Source organism: Chlorocebus sabaeus, chromosome 2 (genome assembly GCF_047675955.1).
Source record: "Chlorocebus sabaeus isolate Y175 chromosome 2, mChlSab1.0.hap1, whole genome shotgun sequence".
NCBI lineage: Eukaryota > Metazoa > Chordata > Mammalia > Primates > Cercopithecidae > Chlorocebus > Chlorocebus sabaeus.
In genome coordinates this window covers 76,666,152-76,686,717 of record NC_132905.1, presented here as the reverse complement: position 1 = coordinate 76,686,717, position 20,566 = coordinate 76,666,152, and the positions used below count along the sequence as shown (strand labels likewise).

General features: G+C 37.8%; 1 pseudogene; it reads right to left on the bottom strand.

Moving 5' to 3' along the window:
* Positions 1-20,566, bottom strand: part of LOC140709855 (putative ankyrin repeat domain-containing protein 20A2) — a 65,976-nt pseudogene that overhangs the window by 23,564 nt on the left and 21,846 nt on the right.

Below are 20,566 nucleotides of genomic sequence, written 5' to 3'. Positions count from 1 at the left end.
ACACAGGTCTGTGTGGTAAAGTACTTCAATCCTTAATGCCTCCCCAGTAGTGAGGATAACAGCAAGAGTAGGAAAATGTTACTCTAATTCGCTGACACATTTTCGTACTGCCCGCATATGTTTTTTTTATGTATTATATGTACACTCTGCCCTCTTCATTCTTTCTTTCTCTTTATTCATTTCCTCTTCCCTCTCTCCTGAGTTGCCTCAGGTCTTAGAGAATCTTAAAATGGAGCTCACATTCAGCTCCTTTAGTAGTGTTCCCAATAGAATCAACTACTGACCCTTGGTTAGAGACACAACTTATCACCATTTGACTTCTTCTTTACTTATTATAGTTAATAGGACATTTTCTTTAGCTAGGAGACTATATTAGTGCTCATGTTTTAAAAGAAACATTCCATCAAATGACTTTTAAAATAAAATACACTTCTCACCTTCTCCTTTTCCATTGACTATTCTGTTGCCTCCTTCATGGGAAGGTCCAGGTAAAGGCTGTGACAATGTCTCGGGGACACACTGCTAAGGAAATATCAAGAATTAGTTTCCATTTAAAAAATTATAATGAGTTGCATCAAGAGTTTCTTATCATTCTCTTTTTATGAAACCGGATCTCATTCTGTCAACCCAGGGCTAGAATGCAGTGGCATCATTATGGCTCACTGTGGTCTCAACCTCCCGACATCAGGCAATCTTCCCACCTCAACTTCCTGAATAGCTGGAACTACAGGTGCATACCATCATGACAGGCTAATGTATTTATTGGTAGTTTTGTAGAGACAAGGCCTCATTATACTGCCCAGGCTGGTCTCAACCTCCTAGGCTCAAGTAAACCTTCCACTTCTGCCTCCCAAACTGTTGAGATAACCAGTGTGCACCAGCACACACAGCCCTAACCAGTTCCTTTAAATAAACCTCAATGTTGCCCAGATATGGTGGCTCACACCTGTAATCCCAGCCCTTTGCAAGGCCAAGGTGGGTGGATTGCTTGAGTTCAAGAGTTTGAGACCAGCCTGGGCAACATAATGAGAACACATCTCTACACAAAAGTACAAAAAGGAGTCAGGCATGATGGTGTGTGCCTGTATCCCAGCTGCTCGGGAGGCTGATGTGGGAGGATCACTTGAGCCTGAGAGGTGGAGACTGTAGTGAACCAAGATCATGCCACTACACTGCAGCCTGGGAAACAGAGCAAGACCCTGACTCCCCCAAAATTTCTATTTAAAATGTGAGAGTAAAGAGATATACAAGTGAAAAACAAGCCTAATTGGTCAATGAAATATGAGCTTAAGTCAAGAAAGAAAAGAAACAACATGAAGTGCAATAAAGTATATGGAGAAATAAATCTGTAACAGAGCCTTTTGTTCTTTCATATCCCTAATAATACTAATTAATATTTATGCATCAGTTTTTAGTAAGTACTTCTGTGATAAAGTTCATTACTCTAAAACTTTCAATTAGCTAAATATGGTCATCTACCACTACCTGAAAGAACATATTATAAAAGAGAGAAACCTGGAACTTTCCATCAACTTTCCACCCAGAAAAAGAATTTGTCACCAGAACTCTAAAGGGTAATGTATAGCTTGAAATGGTATATTTAATAGAACATGAGTTGGGGCTAATAAAACATTTAAGAAATGTTAATCTAAAATCACAATGTTAAGATTCCAGTTGAATGATACTAGAAAATATATTGTAACCCTCTTTGCTACTGATTACCTATTTCTAATTTATTTCCTTGTTATTTATGGCATAATTCCTCAACATAACACATCAAAAGTTATATAACTTTAAATATTAACAAGAACACAAATGTAAGCAATATTTTAAATACAATATTCAATTATTAGATACATTAGGTATATTACTTATAACATTCTATTATTTAAAAATTCACTTGTCTCTTTATTCAGACTAAACAAATATTGAGGCTGAACGTCTCATATCCGTAACATCAGCACTATGAGAGGCTGAGGTGGGCAGAACACTTGAGCCCAATGGTTAAAGACCAGCCTGGGCAACAAGGCAAAACCCTGTCTTTTGAAAACTCAGCCAAGCATGGTGACACAGATCTATAATTTCAACTGCTTGGATGTCTGAGGTGTGAGGATCACCTGAGCCCAGGAAAGAGAGATCGAAGTGAGACAAGATCTCACCAGTGCCCTGCAGCCTGGGGGACAGAGTGAAACCCCATCTCAAAAAACAAGAGTTAAAATGCTTCTTACATAGAAGACTGTATTTTAGGCCCTCCAGGATACACACAAGTATGTTTATTGATCTCCAGGAGCTCATGGTATGCAGAAGCTTCCAATGATTATTTATAAGAACTTTGAGTGGTTATTTTATTTTACTTTATCTTATTTTATTTTATTTTTTTAAGATGTAGTCAAGCTCTGTCAGCCAGGCTGGAGTGCAATGGTGTGATCTTGTTTCACTGCAACATCCGCCTCCTTGGTTCAAGTGATTCTCCTGCCTCTGCCTCCTTAGCAGCTGGAAACACAGGCATGTGCCATCATGCCCGGCTAATTTTTCTGTGTGTTTTTATTTAGAGACAAGGTTTCACCACGTTGGCCAGGCTGATCTTGAACTTCTGACCTCAGGTGATCTATCCACCTCAGCCTCCCAAAGTGCTGAGCTTGCAGGCATGAGCCACTGAACCCGGCCAAGTAAATATTTTTTAAAAACTACGATGATAAAATTATGATGTTAAAGTCTTACTATATTGGTATTAAGAGTCTCTGCTTCTAGAACTGGTTATTTGCAGCAAAATACATGTTATTCAATGAGATGAAATTAGACGAAATGTTTTATATAAACTCTTCATGGATATCTCATAAAACACACAAAAAAAATCCCTTTGCGATACAAATCTTGAGAACATAAATTTAAATTTCTACATTACACAATTTATATTTTTAAATCAGATACATTCTTGTTATGTTGCCCAGGCCGTTCTCAAACTCCTGGGCTCAAGCAATCTTTGTGCTTCAAACTCCCTAGCAGCAGGGACCACAGGTACACACCACCACACTCAGCTATTTTTCTACAATTTTTAATATTATTTTAGTCTCACTACAGAATAATATAGGTAGAGAAACAATCTCCCCTAGAAACTATATGATATCAAAATAATAAGTTTCCAAGAAAAAGCTCTATGCTATGTCCTGGACATTTTCACCACCAAAAAGTACCAGAGGGGGTCCATGATTACTGCAAATTATTTGAACACTGAAGATTTATAGAGGTATAAATAGTATGAAAGTCACACTTGTATGACTAAAAAGTCAAAGTGTTACTATTTATCCAAATAAACCTTAACCAAATTTCATATTTCCGTTATTGGGGAAAGCATTTACTAATGCAACTTTCCTGTCACTACTTATTTTCCAGTTCACAGCTCCCACCCTGTCACAGTACTTGCCAATTTTTGTTAGTTACCAAAGATAAACAAATTTTTTGAATCAACTAGCCATATGTATGTTTTTCTCTGACCAACTTTCCATTATCATCATAAAACAATGACAGGCAAACCACTGCTGAATCTGAAAAGTAAATACTGTGCAAAACTAGATTCAGAGTGAGAAAATTAATTTTACAAGAGGCCACTTTACCTTAGTAGCAACACTCACGTCTTTGTCATCCGATGTAGGCAACGAATCCACAGGCAGTTTATGGAAAATGCTTGAGACCAAAAACACACAATGAAAATGGGCAAGTTGATTTCTTTACAATTTTTATAATTGCCAGTTTATATCCAGTTTCCCCCTCAAACAAAAGACATAATCTGGGGAAAGGTCGGTGATCCATATATTAAATAATGATTCTTGATACAATTAAAATATGGCCTCTGTTCTAAAAATAGATTTTAGTTACCTATTTCTGCCTCCATCTGTCTAAATCTATAAAATATTCAATGAAAACTGACCTTGAGCTTTATATAACAAATAGTGACAGTCAATATATTGGCAGAGTCTGACAGTAATTTACACACACAAATTATCTTTCCTGAAGCTGAGCTTAAAATTCAATTAATGGATGACAAAAATGTTGTTACCTCAACTGGAAGAAAGCTTATGACTTCAAACAAGGTAGAAAGATCCACTGTCCCTTTTCCTTGATCTATCTCTCCTTAAAAGACTAATCTGCTTCACTTCAAAATGGCAGTCTTGATTCCTCAGCATGGAACCCACTGAGGAAGGTCCTATTGCTGTCCTTTGCCCTAAATCAGTATAGGGAATCCCCTGCAATATTTGAAATGTATGAAAGCTAAATGGACAAAAGTCAAATAACAAAGGTGTATATTCTTATTGAGAATACTTTTCCCAGAAAGATGAAAACATTAACAATTATAAAATCCCATTATTTTCACTCTATAGGTACTACCTTATTCAGGTCCACATAAGCTAACAAGCCCTTAAAAATTTTCGTAGATACTCAGACATCCAAGGAGAGAGACTGCAGGAGAAACAGAGTCCTGGTAGTTGTACCTCTATTTCCCTAAGTATTATCTAAATATCTTTCTTCCTATGGGCTCCCACTTCCAGATTCCACTACTGCAGGGCTCCACAGAAATCTCCAATCTTCAACTCTTCAGTCTATGAAAGCACAGATTCCGGAAAGGATGGCCTCAAATGACCAGGAGTAGATCTCTATATTCCTGATCCTAAAAAACAAACTAACTGGAGTCTCCATCACCTTCCCCCAGCACAGACACACTGCCAACTACCCAACCGAACTCCATGACTGATTTGCCAGACGATCATGCCCCTGACCAGCCTACATGGACATGGGAAGGACATCAGTGAATTGGGAAGAGAGGCAGAGGTGAGGAGGCACCTGTCCTCTACCACAGATCTATGTAGTTCAGCAGTCTCCAGCCTCTTAGTACTCCAGGGTCTCTAAGCTACCCCTCTGTAAGTCAGGATGGAAGTAGATGATACCACATTTCTATCTGCTGTAGACACTCCTCCCAGTGTCTCAAAATGTTTTAGCATGTTTCAGGAAAAAACCTTCAAGTTTGACAGTCCTTGATAAAAAAAACAACAACAATAACAACAACAACAAAAAAAAACAGCAGGATTGATAGAGCTCCCTTAAACCTTCTATTTTAATGTGCCTTTGTAGATAATTCCCAACAGCTTGTGTCTTTCATCTTTATAATTTATCTTTACCAAACTTGTCATGAAAACCAATGTTTTGAGCTCTTATTGAAGAATCTATACTCCTATACAATCCAGTGTTGTTTCTCTTCAAACATGGCTTTCCCCTGCACATTCCATTATTATCTACTTCCGTTGGGTTCATCAGCTAATTCCATTCTCATTCTATCCACTGTGTGCACCAGACTCACTTCCATTTGTATTATTAAAACACACGCCAATAGGATAGAAAAAGAAGGAAGAGTACTGGGCATTAAATGAGTTCAAATCTCATTTCTGCCAATTCCTATGTCTTAAAAAAAAGTCTACTAATCTCTTTGAGACTCACATTATCTATGTAGAGAATCACTTGACCAAATATTCAACACAGGTAAAAAAAAAAAAAAAAACTAGAAATTATTTTAATTCATTCTAAGATTCCTTAACATTCTGTAATTCTATGTCCTCTTGATTCCGTCTATAGGAAAACTGGGAATACAAAACCCGCCGAATTTGAAAAAATATAATAGAACAAAAGAAACACAAAGAAAAGCAGAGAAGAAAGTTTTAAAAATCAAGACAAGATTATAGAAAAGTGGAAAAAGAAACAAGACTAAACAAAGTATTATGGAAGTCAACAGAAATCCTTGCCCAAATGGAAACCCAAACTGGGAAGTCAAATCATTTCTCTCTAAGACTTGCCTAAACTTACTTTTGTAAAACTTCCAGTCCTATGGCCAAAGCTAAGTAAGTTCTGCCCTAAAGTCTTTGATGGTAAAAATAAGATACTGGTTACCAGGGAAATTGTCAAATTCATTAGGACAAATTCTTGGACTAACCACATTCTAACAATAACCTTCAATGAGAGTTTAAGGTACTTAAACTCTCATTAATTTAGGCATTAATTAAATTAATAAATCTGATTAAATTGATTCAGACCTATATCTTGATCCAATGGCTGCACAGATGTCTATCAATCTATGCTGAGGAGCAAGGGAAGGGATTTGGAAGGCAGGCAGGCTGACGGTCAAGTTGTGGGCCAGCTACTTTGTTAACTATGGGATCATGAGGCAATGAATCGACTGCACTAATCCATAGTTGTTTATTGAATAAATAGTAGGTTATAGGAACACAGATGTTGTGATGGCTTTATGAGATGATAAATGCACAGAACATAGTAGGATGTCTAGCCCAGAGTACAACGCTCAACAGATATTAGTTTCTTCTGTCTCTATTTCCTTAGTTAACATAAATGTTTACATCTATAAAATCCTACCTGACTGCAGATTCATCAGAACTTCCAACATCTATTAAAGAAAAAGGAAAAATGCATTTTAAATCAACAATATATGTACAGAATATTAAAAGGATAAGAGTGCACAACAACGCACGCCTGTACTCTAAACTATGTGGGAGGATGAGGCAGGAGGATCACTTGAGGAACCTAGAGTTTTGAGACCAGCTAGGGAAACATAGTAAGATCCTACCTTCATGAAAAAATGTGCACACTTATGTGTATGCTTTAGATACTGTTTTCGTTGTTGTTGTATTTGTTTTGGTTTAGTTTGGTTTTTTAAAGCATAAGACTGATGCTTTGTTACAAAGCATTCCTTTGGGAGCATGCCTGGGACCTTAGTAGAATTAACATTAATTACACCTATTGGTAGGTAATTAATGCAGTAAGACCTCCTCCCTTTGTATTTATTAGATGCAAAGAAGAATAAATTTATAAAATTTGGTATCTACATGTAACCTGCAGTATACAAGTCATCCCAGCCACACCTCATGAGAGGGAGTAAAAATGATATTGTTAGCAGAACAGGTGTGATGAGTCAACAGTGTCAGAGAGCATGACTTCTGGACCAAAATATGAGAGGCTGATAAATCAGAGTGTACAGTAGTACCCTTTACCCACTATATGAGAGGAAAGACATACTTGACAGAGTTTTCTCTGCCCTCACGCCACAGCAACAATCACCTACAAAGAAGGCTTCTGTGACAAAAAGTGTGGAGAGATTTTCCCCCAACAAGCAAAAATCATTCCTGCTGATGACACCATTCAATTCTCACACCTTAACTGTAGACACAATCAGATTTAATTTAATTTATAAATTAAACTTTATCATCCATATGTATGTATAGGAAAAACAAGTTTGTGATTCAGCACTATTCGCGGTTCCATGCATCCACTGGGGGTCTTGGAATGTATTTCCCACAGTTAAGGGGGAACTACTGCACTTATTTTGTTATAGCACAACACAGCCTCTCTAGCTCTTCAGTTCAAACTGTTCAGTTTAGGATAAAACACCCTATATCACCAGAAGCCAGCAAAACATAGGAATCAGACCAGAAACAGGAATCCTTGCAAAGACCTTCCAGCTGCCAGTGGAGACGAGCTGAAGAGAGATCGGTGTGTTACTCTGGCTAATACTCTTCTGGGGAAGGTGCTGGGTGGTTTCATTAGTTGTAGCTATTTGCTCTGCCCGATGTATAACAAGGCCCAACTTCACCTGCCATTTTACCTCCCACAGAAAGAACCACTGGAAACATCACTCCTTTAAGAGCTTATCCGTATTCAGAGAGAAGCTTAAGAAACACTGGGGAGGTGTGGCAGGCCGCTGGGCAGTATTAGCTGATGTGAAAAATATAGAGAAGGAAAACTATCAATGCCCTTTTACTACCAGAATATTCCAATGCTTCCCTTCTCCCAAGTAGGAGGAAAAAAATTCTTTTTCACCTCACATCAAGCAAAACTCCCTTACCATCCCTCATGACAGAATCTAGTTGTAGATGAGTCATGTCATCATACTACAGGCTGTTGTCAACCTCATCCCTCAAAGGAAGAGGAGCAGTGAGGAACACATGTATTTACCTATAGCATTCACTGCCTGGTCTTATTTCCAACGGAAGGTAAGTATGACCGACTTAGTGATTCCACTTTTGTAAAGTCCAACCCGTTGCGCTTGTCCCCGTCCATTGCTAGAGAGTCTATCTGGACCCACACCATAGAGCAAGATACTCCAGTTTGTGCCGTGTGGCACGGCATGGTGTCCTTTCCCTCAACCCTTTCTATTATGTCCCAAATAGCTATACAAATCATGTTTTCTGAGTATGTAAAGCACATCTCATCAGCATATATCATTCTTTACAGTGATAAAGAAGCAAAAGGAAAACAAAAAGCACAAGGAACATCTTAAATGACTACGTTAAATTACCATGGATCTTTAATTTTTTAACTATTCAAAAAGATATCCACCGTACTCTTCTGAAAATAATAAAACTATGAAGATAGAGTAAAGATCAATGGTTGCCAGGAGTTGCTAGGGAGAAAGTGAGAGATGAACAAGCATAGTGTAGAGAACTTTTAGGGTAGTGAAACTGTTCTGTCGATAATATTACAGTAATAGATACATGTCATATCATTCATTATACAGTTGTCCAAGTTCACAGAATGTACAGCATCAAGAGTGAAGCCTGATGTAAACTATGAACTTTGAGTGATTAGAATGTATCATAATGTGTCAATGTAAGTTCATCAGTCATAACAAATGTACCACTCTGGTGGAAAATACTAATCACGGGGGAGGCTATGCATGTGGGAGGCACAGAATATATGAGAAATCTCTGTACCTTCCTCTCACTTTTGCTGTGAACCTAAAACTGCTCTAAGAAATAAAGTTACTGATTTTAAAAAGATATTCACAACTGGGCTCAGTGGCTCATGCCTATAATCTCAGCACTTTGGGAGGCAAAGGTGGGGGGATCACATGAGGTCATGAGTTCAAGATCAGCCTGAGGAAATGAATTCAAGACCAGTCTGGCCAATATGGCAAAACCTCTTTTCTACTAAAAATACAAAAATTAGCTGGGCATGATGGCGGGCACCTCTAATTTCAGCTACTCGGGAGGCTGAGGCAGGAGGATCGCTTGAGCCTAGAAGGGTTTCCACCATTCCCTAAGGAGAGTGGCTCACTGTGTCTAAAGTGTTTATAGAAACAGTGTGGTTACTCTGAACAGCTGCTTTCCTTCTAGGAGTCTGGAATTTGGGTACATGTCACGGAGAGTAACCTCCACAGAAACACTTGGGTACTTAGTCTCTAATGAGACTCTGGTACTGGTAGATATCACTGCACAAATGTTGTCAAAATGTGAGCCTGGGAGAATTAAGCAGATCCTGGGAACTCCACAGGAGAGGACTCCTGGAAGCTTGTGCCTGGTTTCCTCCAGACTTGACACATGCACCTTTTTCCTCTACTAATTCTGCTTGTCCCCTTTCTTGTAATCAAGTAAAGATCTGAGTATGACTATTTCCTGAGTCCTGTGAGTCTTTCTAGTGAAACACTAAACCTGGGGGTGGTCTTGAGGAACTTTGACACAAATGCATTGTGTAAGATTTTTATGAAGTTGATATGATATATGTAACTGTAATCAGGTGGTTATTTCACAGAATAGCTTTCCCTAATCTGTTTTCCTTTTCTTTTTTTCCCTTGATATTTGATATTTGGAAAGTCTTATATTTCTATATCTATACAATTCAATAAAGCCATAAAAGGAATAAATGAAACGATAATGTCAGAAAATAATGTGAAATAAGCAGCAATCCTATTTTAACTGAATAAAAAATAGAAAATCTGGGGGATCGACAATATGTTCTACAATATGAATGTTTCTAGAAAAAAACGAAAAGGCGGTCAATTTTCTGCAATGGAAGTGGGCTTACTTCCTTTTTATGATAATTGTGCAGGTCAGGTGCAGTGGCTCACACTTGTAAATCCCAGTATTTTGGGAGGCTGAGGCAGGCGGATCACTTGAGCCCAGAAGTTCCAGACCCGCCCGGGCAATAGAGTGAGACCTCATGTATTAAACAAACAAACAAAGAAACAAACAACAGCAACAACAAAACCTTAAAAAGAAAATTAGCCAAGTGTGGTGGTACATGCCTGTAGTCCCAGCTACTTGGGAGGCTAAGGTAAAAGGTGAAAGGACCACTTATGGCCAAGAAGCAGAAGTTGCAGTGAGCCAAGATGGCACCACTGTACCCCAGTACCGGCAACAGAGGGAGACCCTGTATCAAAAATAAATAAATAAATAAATAAATAAATAAATAAATAAATGTGTATCAGGCCAGATGTAACCACACAAAATTGTAGTCCCAGCTACTGTAGGATGACTGCTTGAGCCCAGGAGTTCAAGGCTACAGTGAGCTATGAATGCACCAATAAATAGACACGGTATTCTAGCCAAGGCAACATAGAGAGACCCCATCTCCTATAATAATAACAATTGATTAATTGTGCGTCATTCAAGTAAATTCTATAACTGGAGAAAAACATAGTACTATTGAGAATGTACTATAATAGTCTACTACTGATCATACAGTTCCTGTTTACTTGCTTCTCATCTTTTTCTGTGCTTCTCCTAAAACCGAAAACATGAATCATCCATTAAAAGCAGTTCATCACAAAACAAGTCAAAAAGTCAAAAGAAATGCATCCAAACTGTAGGATGTGTTATCCACCACTTCCTGTGAACAGATACTCGAGGGATAAGAAAATATTTGAATAACTAAGTTTGTGCATGAACACATTAAGGTCAAATACCCATGACATTTTAGTGTGTTTCTGTGTACTAGAGACAAAATGTTCAAAAAAACAATTTAATGAATATACATTAAATTAAAAACTGCCTTCATTAAACTGAGATGATCTTCCCTCAATGCATGAATACCTTCAGAATTCACATGTGAAGCCTTAAATATAGACCAAAGATTTGTATAAAATATAATAGCCTTAAAATTCTTATTTGTAGCTGGCACAATGGTTCCCGCCTGCAATCCCAGCACATTGGAAAGCTGAGGTGGGCAGATCACCTGAGGTCAGGAGTTCTAGAGCAGCCTGGCCAACATGGTGAAACCCCATCTGTACCAAAAAGAGAAACATTAGCAGTATGTGGTAGCACGTGCCTGTAGTATCAGCTACTCGAGGGACTGAAGCAGGAGAATTGCTTGAACCCAAGAGGCAGAGGTTGTAATGAGTCAAGACCGAGCCACAGCACTCCAGCCTGGGTGATAGAGCAAGACTCTGTCTCAAAAATGCAAACAAACAAACAAACAAACAAACAGAAAAACTAATTGTTCCCATATAAAAATAAGTCTATGTTCACACTAGAACTGAAGAGTACACAACACCATGAGATAGGACAGAAATATATTTAAAAAGTTAAATTCCTGGTTCTGTATAAATAAAACTGTTGAATTTAGCTTTTAAGACAAGTCAAGGAAAAGAGCAAAAAAATGCAAAAGTGAAATTTGAGAGGTCATTTGACCATCAAGGGCTCATGACCACTGAACTTTCACAAACTATATATATTGTTTAAAACATTAGTTCTGAATTTTGATCCGAGTATCCCTGGAGTTTCAGGTTCGTTCAAGGATGTCCAAGAGGTCAAATAAGACAATGCTGTTTGCTATTTTCAGTTTTCTTTTCTGAGAACAGCACAGCAAACTTCTTCAGAGAAATGAATTGTCCTAACTTCATAGGTTAAAGCCTCATGAGTCATAGTTCTAAGAGCATTTATAAAATATGGTGGTGCATGCTTGTATTCTGAACTTTTCAGCTTTAAAATTTCATATAGTAAACATTAATAGACACAAACTGATTTCAAAAAGCCCTTTTAATATGACATTAGTTTTATTTTTCTTTCTTTCTTTCTTCATTTACCAGCAACAGGAGAGTCTAACTGAATGTGGTGAAGTGGTGGTATAAGGGAGTACAATGAAAAGTGTAAAATAAATTAAAGTGGGGATAATCATATCAATGTGGATGCATCTGGAAAATATACCACAAAATACACCAAAGAAAGTGGCAGAGAGGTATGTAAAGTGTAGAATCACTCATATACCATTTTAGGACACAAATAAAACATTCTGCATATTACTTCTGAGCATCACAATACAGTCAAAGATTTCAAAAGGGCATTGAAATGAAAAACAACCAATTTGCGATGTCGGTAGCCTCTATGCAATCATGTTTTAAAAACCTTAACACCAAAAAGTCTCAAAATAACCCTTTTAAAAGACTGTCTACCAGTTATAAATGAATCGTTACTTTCCTCATTTTTAATAATCAAAGATGCCACAAACTCACACATACACACACCTATGCATACACCTACACGCACAGTCTGCTCATTGGAACATCTGATTGGCTTCAGATCATCAGTGTAATAACACTAGCAGCAAGCCTCTAAAGTTAACACAGAAACTGACACGTTAATGAGTAAAGCCTTCCTCTAGGTAAAGATCAGAACTCCAACTAGCACATAACTCACTGGAAATAGCTTAGAGTCTCAAAATTCACTGCTTTGAATCCATGACAAGTACAAAAATTTTATATTGAAAGCTTTATGCTATTCAAAATATTAAAAGAGAAACATCTGAGTCAAAGCTTACATCTTAAAAATATTTTTATGCTTCTAAATTTATTTTTATTCAAATACGGATACCAACAATAACACTTATGTCAATGCCTTCCATTCAATTTTGAGGAAATAGAATTAGGGGTAAGAATAATGTGAGTACCTCCAATCATTTAATGTACTTATTTCCAGCATTTCATTTGTATTGATAACGTACCTGCTCTCAAGGTCTGTACTTTCTTTCTTTGTACTGCCCCTTTCACAGCAGGATCTTCCATTTTAGTGCTAGGCTGAATGAGCTTTAAAAGAAAATGATTCACGAATCATATATATTTTATACAATATGGAGTTAGTGCTTCAAAAAATATGCATAATTAATTACCTTCAAGGAAGGATGTTGTGCAGGAGGCCCTACAAAGCAAAGGGGATATGTCATCAATTATATGTAAGTATGACAGGGCCAACCAAACATTCAGGCAGTGTTACTATCAAGCTGAATTCTCATGCCTGGCCAGAAAAATAATTACTTAAGGTTTTGAGGGTAATGCTTGGCTGCTTCTTTTCCTTGCCTAGGACAGCAACATGACAGAAATATAGTGAGGAAAATAGGAATATAGGATTCCTAAAACTCACAGTTTACATTTCAACAGTGAGATTATGTTTCAAATGCCTATACCTAAAACAGAAAAGCAAGGATATCACTGTAAACACGTGGGCTGATGAGGAGAAAAGAGACCATTAAACAGATGAGGAAATCAAACCTGAGGGTATCAATGTCAAGGCTGAGGGTGAAGGTACAGAGTATTTTCACTCAACACATCAGAGGCATTGCTGCCAGCACACCACAGATAAATTCCCCATGTCCTGTCGCTGAGGAAATACACAGTTGAGATGACAGTTCAGGTGAACGTGCAATTCACCTCTCATCAAAGACAGTGTTCTAAATTGATCAGCTGTTATACACACTTATGAAATCACAGCTAAATAAAATATTCATTTTTCCCATGACCACATGGGCTACTGTAGCACCTACATTTCTCCTATCCCCTCGTTTGGCCTTAAATTACAGCTCTTTGATCCACTCATAAGGCGGTCCATAAAACACATCAAATAAACCATGTAGAGTCAGTTTCCAATATCAAAATATTTATCAAAAAAGAAAACACTGAAATACCACAGACTTGCTGGATATGAATGCACTTTCATACTGCAAAATCAGTGCAGTATTTATTGAAAATGAGAAATTTGATATTCACAGAATGAATTTTATAATATGATTGCGTCTAAAATTAGCTAAGTTTGGTATATTATCTTACACTGTAAAGGACATTTATAAAACAGCTATCATATCAAATAACTGGCTGTCTCAAAAAAAATTAGTCAAAGCATCTACATGCAACTTAATCACATCTTATTCGCTCACGTCAGTGAAACTTCTCTCTCTGAGGCCTGACAGTTATGAAATGAAATGAGCTGCTGCAGTTTACCCCAAGTCTAGCACTCCCTCCTGTCTCCAGTACTCCCCACAGCAATAACCTCTCTTGTGAGACGGGGCATATGCCAAAGCAACTGGAAGTGCCTCATCTCAAGTTTACTTGGCTTTAACTCCCAAGAACCCAGCAAATATCTTTCTTTCCTCCCTCCTTGTCGTTTCACAATCCCTCTTCCTTTGAAAAAGTGATTTTTAGATCTGTCATCCTGATGCTTCCCTTCCTAGCTGCTCTTTGTGGATCATTGTGACCACTCTTGTCATCTGTGTTCAGGAGTAGCATACACCTCTAATCTCTCTTCTCATCTCATTCTCCTTCCCCTGTGGCTAGAATCATGCTCAGAAATAAAAGGAAATTAATGCTCTCCCTGGATTCTGTTATTTTTTAAATTGCTCTCCAATAGTTCTTTTTCCAGATTTCTCTAAAGGAAGGCTATTCCCTTGTTATTCAGGGCTGTGCCAGGGACCAGCACCAACATCACCTGAGTACTCATGAGAAATACAGAATCCCATACCTGCTGAATCACAATGTGCACTTTCCAGAAGCTCCTCAACTAATTCATGACCATTTGAATGCCCTTTTCTACACTGATGTGCTTGCATATTGGTTTACCCTAATTGCCCTGTTTGGCCTAGTGTCAATTTCTTCCCTACTATGTCCCTGAATTTAATACTACATTATAAGCCATAATGTTTCTAATGAACTTTTAATCAGGCAATACCATCTCTACTTAATTTACTATCCCATGAATTTACACCATTTTCTATACAACTAAATTTTATCCATACATGGCTGACCATTTACGGTGATATTCATCTATGGTAGATAAAACACAGGTCTGTGTGGTGAAGTACCTCAATCCTTAATGCCTCCCCAGTAGTGAGGATGACAGCAAGAGTAGGAAAATGTTACTCTAATTCACTGACACATTTTGGTACTGGAAGCTCACTTTATCTTGTTTCCTATTTCTAACACCCTGTTCTTCCTTCTTCTACAGATCAATTTGACTTTACCACCTTCCATTACATATACCCGCATATGCTTTTTAAAATTTATTCCATGTACACTCTGCCCTCTTCATTCTTTCTTTCTCTTTTATTCATTTCCTCCTCCTTCTCTCCTGACTTACCTCAGTTTTTAGAGTATCTTAAAATGGAACTCATAGCTCAGCTCCTTCAGTGGTGCTCCCAATAGAATCAACTACTGACCCTTGGTTAGAGATACAACTTATCACCATTTTAATTCTCCTTTACTTATTATAGTTAATAGGACATTTTCTTTAGCTAGGAGACTATATTAGTGCTCATATTCTAAAAGAAACATTCCATTAAATGACTTTTAAAACAAAATCCAGTTCTCACCTTCTCCTTCTCCTTTTCCTTTTCCATTGACTATTCCATTGCCTTTTTCATGGGAAGGTCCAGGTAAAGGCTGTGACAATGTCTCGGGGACACACTGCTAAGGAAATATCAAGAATTAGTTTCCATTTAAAAAATTATAATGAGTTGCATCAAGAGTTTCTTATCATTCTCTTTTTATGAAACCGGATCTCATTCTGTCAACCCAGGGCTAGAATGCAGTGGCATCATTATGGCTCACTGTGGTCTCAACCTCCCGACCTCAGGCAATCTTCCCACCTCAACTTCCTGAATAGCTGGAACTACAGGTGCATACCATCATGACAGGCTAATGTATTTATTGGCAGTTTTGTAGAGACAAGGCCTCATTATACTGCCCAGGCTGGTCTCAACCTCCTAGGCTCAAGTAAACCTTCCACTTCTGCCTCCCAAACTGTTGAGATAACCAGTGTGCACCAGCACACACAGCCCTAACCAGTTCCTTTAAATAAACCTCAATGTTGCCCAGATATGGTGGCTCACACCTGTAATCCCAGCCCTTTGCAAGGCCAAGGTGGGTGGATTGCTTGAGTTCAGGAGTTTGAGACCAGCCTGGGCAACATAATGGGAATACATCTCTACACAGAAATACCAAAAGGAGTCAGGCATGATGGTGTGTGCCTGTATCCCAGCTGCTCAGGAGGCTGATGTGGGAGGATCACTTGAGCCTGAGAGGTGGAGACTGTAGTGAGCCAAGATCATGCCACTGCAGTCCAGTCTGGGGAACAGAGCAAGACCCTGACTCCCCAAAAGTTTCTATTTAAAATGTGAGAACAAAGAGAGATACAAATGAAAAACAAGCCTAATTGGTCAATGAAATATGAGCTTAAGTCAAGAAAGAAAAGAAACAACATGAAGTACAATAAAATACATGGAGAAATAGATCTATTAAAGAGTGTTTTGGTCTTTCATATTCTGAATAATACTAATTAATATTTATGCTACAATTAGTTTCTGTAAGTATTTCTGTGATATAGTTTATTACTCTAAGACATTCAAGTAGCTAAATATGGTCATCTACCACTACCTGAAAGAACATTATTACAACAGAGGGAAACCTGGAACTTTTCATCAAATTTCCACCCAGGAAAAGATTTCGTCACCAGAATACTAAAGAGTAATGTATGGCTTGAAATGGTATATTTAATAGAACATGAGTTGAGGCTAATAAAACATTTAAGAAATGTTAATGTAATATCACGATGTTAACATTCCAGTTGAATGATACTAGAAAATATATTGTAACCCTCTTTGCTGCTGACGACCTATTTCTAATTTATTTCCTTTTTATTTATGGCATAATTTCTCAACATAACACATCAAAACTTATACACCTTTATATAGTCTATTTATTCAGACTAAACAACTATTAAGGCTGAATGTCTCCTGTCTGTAACCTCAGCACTATGAGAGGCTGAGGTGGGCAGAACACTTGAGCCCAAAGGTTAAAGACCAGCCTGGGCAACAAGGCAAAACCCTGCCTGTTCAAAACTCAGCCAAGCGTGGTGACACAGTTCTATCGTGACATAGGACAATAATTTCAACTACTTGGATGGCTGAGGTGTGAGGATCACCTGAGTCCAGGAAAGAGAGATCAAAGTGAGTCAACATCTCACCAGTGCCCTCCAGCCTAGGGGACAGAGTGAAACCTCATCTCAAAAAACAACAATGAAAATGCTTCTTACATGGAAGACTGTATTCTAGGCACTCCAGGAGAGACACAAATGTGTTTACTGACCTCCAGTAGCTTATGGTATGCAGGAGCTTCCAATGATTATTTAAACAACTAAATATCAAAACTTCAAAATTTGAAATTTCAGAGTGTGATATAAGGACTTTGAGTGGTTATATTATTTTATTTCATTTTTTCAGATGTAGTCTAGCTCTGTCCCCCAGGCTGGAGTGCAATGGTGCGATCTTGGTTCACTGCAACCTCTGCCTGCCGGGTTCAAGTGATTCTCCTGCCTTGGCCTCCTGAGCAGTTGGGAACACAGGTATATTCCCAGTTTACATAAGTATTTCTGTGATAGTATTTCATGCCTGGCTAATTTTTCTGTGTGTGGGTTTTTTTTTTTTTTTTTTTTTAAGACAGGGTTTCACCTCGCTGGCCAGGCTGATCTCAAACTCCTGACCTCAGCTGATCTACCGAACTCAGGTGATCTACGCACCTCAGCCTCCCAAAGTGCTGGGATTACAGGCATGAGCCACTGAACCTGGCCAAGTAAATATTTTAAATAAACTACGATGATAAAATTATGATGTTAAAGTCTTATTATATTGGTATTAAGAGTCTCTGCTTCTAGAACTGGTTATTTGCAGCAAAATATGTTATTCAATTAGAGGAAGTGTTTTATATAAACTCTTCATGGACAACTCATACAACACACAAATATCCCTTTGGGATGCAAAGTTTGAGAACATAAATTTAAATGTCTACATTTCCATAATTTATATTTTTAAATCAGATACATTCTTGTTATGCTGCCCAGGCCGTTCTCAAACTCCTGGGCTCAAGCAATCTTCGTGCTTCAAACTCCCAAGCAGCAGGGTCCACCGGTGTATACCACCACACTCAGCCATTTTTCTACAATTTTTAATATTATTTTAGTCTCACTACAGAATAATATAGGTAGAGAAACAATCTCCCCTAGAAACTATATGATATCAAAATAATAAGTTTCCAAGAAAAAGCTCTATGCTATGTCCTGGACATTTTCACCACCAAAAAGTACCAGAGGGGGTCCATGATTACTGCAAATTATTTGAACACTGAAGATTTATAGAGGTATAAATAGTATGAAAGTCACACTTGTATGACTAAAAAGTCAAAGTGTTACTATTTATCCAAATAAACCTTAACCAAATTTCATATTTCCGTTATTGGGGAAAGCATTTACTAATGCAACTTTCCTGTCACTACTTATTTTCCAGTTCACAGCTCCCACCCTGTCACAGTACTTGTCAATTTTTGTTAGTTACCAAAGATAAACAAATTTTTTGAATCAACTAGCCATATGTATGTTTTTCTCTGACCAACTTTCCATTATCATCATAAAACAATGACAGGCAAACCACTGCTGAATCTGAAAAGTAAATACTGTGCAAAACTAGATTCAGAGTGAGAAAATTAATTTTACAAGAGGCCACTTTACCTTAGTAGCAACACTCACGTCTTTGTCATCCGATGTAGGCAACGAATCCACAGGCAGTTTATGGAAAATGCTTGAGACCAAAAACACACAATGAAAATGGGCAAGTTGATTTCTTTACAATTTTTATAATTGCCAGTTTATATCCAGTTTCCCCCTCAAACAAAAGACATAATCTGGGGAAAGGTCGGTGATCCATATATTAAATAATGATTCTTGATACAATTAAAATATGGCCTCTGTTCTAAAAATAGATTTTAGTTACCTATTTCTGCCTCCATCTGTCTAAATCTATAAAATATTCAATGAAAACTGACCTTGAGCTTTATATAACAAATAGTGACAGTCAATATATTGGCAGAGTCTGACAGTAATTTACACACACAAATTATCTTTCCTGAAGCTGAGCTTAAAATTCAATTAATGGATGACAAAAATGTTGTTACCTCAACTGGAAGAAAGCTTATGACTTCAAACAAGGTAGAAAGATCCACTGTCCCTTTTCCTTGATCTATCTCTCCTTAAAAGACTAATCTGCTTCACTTCAAAATGGCAGTCTTGATTCCTCAGCATGGAACCCACTGAGGAAGGTCCTATTGCTGTCCTTTGCCCTAAATCAGTATAGGGAATCCCCTGCAATATTTGAAATGTATGAAAGCTAAATATACAAAAGTCAAATAACAAAGCTGTATGTTCTTATTGAGAATACTTTTCCCAGAAAGATTAAAACACTAATAATTATAAAATCCCATTATTTTCACTCTATAGGTACTATCTTATTCAGGTCCACATAAGCTAATAAGCCATTAAAAATTTTCATAGGCACTCAGACATCCAAGGAGAGAGGTTGCAGGAAATACAGAGTCCTGGTAGTTGTACCTCTATTTCTCTAACTGCTATCTAAATATCTTTCTTCCTATGGGCATCCACTTTCAGATTCCACTACTGCAGGGCTCCATAGAAGTCTTCAATCTTCAACTCTTTAGTCTATGAAAGCACAGATTCCGGAAAGGATGGCCTCAAATGACCAGGAGTAACAGATCTCTATATCCCTCATCCTAAAAAGCAAGCCAACTGGAGTCTCCATCACCTTCCCCCAGCACAGACACATTGCCAACTACCCAACCAAACTCCATGACTGATTTACCAGACAATCATGCCCCTGACCCAGCCTACTTGGACGTGGGAAGGACATCAGTGAATTGGAAACAGAGGCAGAGATAAGGAGGCACCTGCCCTGTACCACGATCTATGTAGTTCAGCAGTCTCCAGCCTCTTAGTACTCCAGGGTCTCTAAGCCACCCCTCTGTAAGTCAGGATGGAAGTAGATAATACCACATTTCTGTCTGCTGCAGACACTCCTGCCAGTGTCTCAAAATGTTTTAGCATATTTCAGTAAAAATCGTCGTTTGTCAGTCCTTGATAAAAAAAAAAGCAAACTTTTTATAGCTCTCTTGAACCTTCTATTGTAATGTGCCTTTGTACATAATTCCCAAATTTCTTGTGTCTTTCATCTCTATAATGTATCTTTATCAAACTTGTCATAAACCCCAATATTTTCATCTCTTAGTGAAGACTTCATACTCTTACACAATCCAGTGTTGTTTGTCTTCAAATGTGGCTTTCCCCTGCTCATTCCATTATTACCTACTTCCATTGGGTTCACCAGCTAATTCCATTCTCATTCTATCCACTGTGTGCACCAGACTCACTCCTGTTTGTACTGGGCTTTAAAATGAGTTCAAATCTCATTTCTGCCAATTGCTATGTCTAAAAAAGCATACTAATCTCTTTGAGCCTCACATTCTCTATCTACAGAATCACTTGACCAGAATATTCAACACAGGTAAAAATACTGGGAGGTATTTTAATTCATTCTAAGATTCCTTAACATTCTGTAATTCTATGTCCTCTTGATTCCGTCTATAGGAAAACTGGGAGTACATAGCCAACAGAATTTGAAAAAATAATAG